Source organism: Lycium barbarum, chromosome 7 (assembly GCF_019175385.1).
Source record: "Lycium barbarum isolate Lr01 chromosome 7, ASM1917538v2, whole genome shotgun sequence".
Classification (NCBI taxonomy): domain Eukaryota; kingdom Viridiplantae; phylum Streptophyta; class Magnoliopsida; order Solanales; family Solanaceae; genus Lycium; species Lycium barbarum.
This window is the reverse complement of record NC_083343.1, coordinates 21,188,104-21,192,024: the sequence shown is the minus strand read 5'-3', so window position 1 is coordinate 21,192,024 and position 3,921 is coordinate 21,188,104.

The following is a 3,921-nucleotide window of genomic DNA, read 5'->3' as shown; positions in this document are numbered from 1 at the left end:
TATCAGGGTTTTTATTGAGTGTGATCACTCGGCTCAATTTGCCTGAACAAAAAGTAATTCTAATGTTAAGTATTGAAACAGAAGTTGTCAGTTTGCAGAAAAAGAACAAAGGAAATAGAGTTATAGAGGACCATCGTATATTGATGGAATGAATACGCAATGTACTAATGAAAGAAGGTGCACAAGTGTAAAAATCGATGACGGACTTCTATTAAAAGGAGAGGTTACCAAATAAGAACACCTTTATGTGCTAGTTCAAAAAAGAAAATTCCAATTACTATATATAGAGAAGAAAGCGGGGAAAACTATTAGTCTCCCATATGCAAAATGATACTACTATTGAAAGGTTTTAGACGTTTTACCGAAATGTGAGAAGCTCGTCTAGAACAAGGCTGACATGTCATAGCCACAAGAATGAATAAAAGCACATGCTATTATTAGGTAATCACCAACTTAGGTAAGATAGAAATGCTGAGCACAATTAAAGTTAATGAGTAAGAGATCAAGCCAGCTTAAAGGTTGGGAACTCGTGAATAAATGGATTGATTATGATAACAACTACAAGAAACAACATCTTGCACATTAAAGCGATATATCTTCTAATAACAAGAAACTAGTAACATGTTTCCTACGAGACCCGTTGAATAAAGGGTGACACTAGAGATGAGAGTTTTGTTTTTATGGCAGAGAGAATTAATCATATTAGATGTATAGGACAAAGGTCGTATTTCAAAAATAGCTGCATGAGTTGATGCTGTGAGAACGAACCCCAAGAAGAATGTACAAATAAAATTGGTACAACTGAATAATTAAGAATGTTGCACACAACCTAAAGAACTCTCTTACCATACAAGATAATAGTTAAGAAAGAAAAAGTATAAATAGTTCAAACATAGAAAGAGAGAGAACTTATTTCACAATTTTGAAGCTGGGGTTTGCTCTATAATGGTGACCTCGGCCTAATGAACTCTCACCATACTAGGTAGTAATATTTTATTCGTTGATTCTAGAAACATTGATATATGTTACAAATTCTGAATCGGATGTTACCCTTTTTATTTTGGGCTTGATATATGTGATATAAAAAACTGTAGTGAAAGTAAGTAGTGAATTTATTTCTTTGTTTCATAATGAAATCATGAGAAGTCATTAACAACCAAGATTGAGGTTTTAAACGGTGCTATTAATGAATATTGAGGATTGTTGTTGAACTGAAACACTAATTTGAGTTAGGTACACCAACGATTTGGAAGGAACCTATTTTAACTCAAAACAAGACAACTTATTTTTAGATTAATTTGACTATAAATCATAACTAGACATGAATTAAGATATCAAATCCAAACCAATTTTGGTTTCCTACAAATTTGATTTTTTTTTTTATTATTTCCAACACTTTTCATGAATTAACAAACTGGAATTTACGCTTGTGACTTTCGGTTGTGAATCAAAATTTCTACTAACTTACTAATTGAGATTTAAATAAAATGCATGCTCCTACGTATTTGATAGAATACCTAGAAGTGTATTTTGTGACTAGGTGGTTGTGAGGACAAGCAGGTGCTTATTTCACCATATTTATTACTATTTACGACTTTAAACAATAATGTAAAAGTAATCAACATGATATATATTTTCTTGTGCGACTTGTGTGCTACTTAACTCAATTTACATGATAACCCTCTATATTTAGAATAGACCTCAGTTTTCAAATCTGATAAAAATAATAGTTTTCAGCTATATACCGTATAGGATAATCAGTTACTTTCTTCATTTCAATTTATGTGATAGTGTTTGCAACAACTATATACAGTATTAGATATTATCAGTTATTTTTTCATTTCAATTTATGTGATAGTATTTGACTGAGAACGAACTTTAGGAAAAAAATGAAGACTTTTGAAACTTGTAATCTAAATAAGTCATAGATAGTATTGTGGCTAAAAATCATAACCTATTATAGGTAAAAAGGATATTTTAAAGTTAAATTGTTAGTAAATATAGAAATGTGTCATTCTTTTTGAGACTGATTAACAAGCAAAGAGAGTCACATAAATTTGGACAGAGGGAATATTTATTTTCAGTTAGAATTCCAGTTTATGAAATGGTACTTATATATAATCATGCATTTCATGTTTTTATCAGTAAGTCTTGCACCACCATTTATGGGGTAGCCAATGAGACTTATTGATTACTGTGGCGGTGTACTCGAAGAGGCCTACTTCTGTTTTGTATGTAGACACAAGTACTATTGAGCACGATGCTACTACCTAGTCTCATCTCACACACACACAACCAATTAAAAAATATTATTTTTCCACTGAAATTTCCCTATTACCACTAAATGTCTATTAGAAAAACCTAAAAGTAATGTTTTCACACGAAAAAATTAGAAAGTTTTCAGAATTTCAATGGGGACTTGTTTCCACCATGCATTTTCCTAGTGAGATAATTCGGTGAACAAATCATATTTTATAGTACAAATTTCCCACTCGAAGGAAAAACCTCTATTTCTAATAGCGACAGGTCTCCGCTCTCTTCCGTTGTTATTCGGCGGGGGGACTCTCTCTTTGTATAGCTTACTTTCGATAGATAGTGTTTCGGATTATGCCCTAAAGACATTATGTATCCAGAGGTTTTTTTCCCCTAATATTCTTTAGAGGCTCATGACTTAACTAAACTAGCAGGTTTTTTTATATTCAGTATTTCAGAAATTGGTTAGTTTGGGACCCGATAATTCGTTAATATACACTACAAGAAAGTATAGAAATGACAACAATTTTTTTTATATTTGGCAACAACTTAGTTTTGTTGTTGGCAAATGATTTTTTTTGTTGCCAAAGAATTTAATTTTGTTGTCATAGTATTGATTATTGTTGCAAAAAGTACTTTTGACAAAAAAAAAAGTTGTTGCACGTTGTTGCAACAGCCGTTTGGAAAGTTCATGCAACAAAATATTTTTTTTTGTTGTCAAAAGTACTTTTTGCAACAATAATCAATCTATGACAATAAAAAAAAAATTGTTGCCAAATATTTTTTTTCTTGTAGTGATAATATAAAAATACATTCAGTTATTCCAGCATATTATATTGCATGTACTTTGTTTAGAATAACTTATTAAGTAATAAATAAAACAACTAACGCCGAGTTCACTCGACGGTTAATTTAAGGTCCAATGTCAATAACACCCCACCTTAATTTGGAGGCGTGATAGTTTAACATCCAAAGTTGATTACATATCTTAATTGCTTGGGCTATAAGAATGTATCTGAGCCATTTGATTTCAACATTTTTTCCCCAAAATAAACTTCCGATGTGCTTATATTCAAAATATCACCATTTTATTAATCAATATTCTTTCTTGATTGTGACCTTCATATTCCTTTTCTGTATCCCTAATCGCCTTATGAAGGGAGATCGACTTGGTAAACAAGGGAATGTTTAAATTTGAATGAGTATCTTTCTTTTCTAACAAGGGAATAAAAGTCAGAAGTTCTTTCCGGATGGACCCACTACTAGAAACATACTCCTAGTTTTTTTCCTCCGACATTCAGTGGGAAATTTGTATTATAAAACATGATTTTTTCACCTCATTCCATCAAATCAGCTCACTGGGAAAACACATGTTGGGAAATAAGTTTCCATTGAAATGTTGAGAAACTTCTTGATCTTTCCGTGTGAACACACTACTATTTAAGTTTTTTTCTCACCGACATTAAATGAGAATAGCCACTAAACATGAATAGTCATTAAACATTTTTCAGTTGAAAATTCCAATGGGAAAATAGTGACTTTTTCCGTAGTGACAGACAAATGTGGAAAAACCAAAAATAAAAAAAGGAACAAGCTTTAATGCAATTGAAATAATCTGAATGTATATTTTATCCAAAATCTTTATCTTTATTTATGACCTTACGTCGT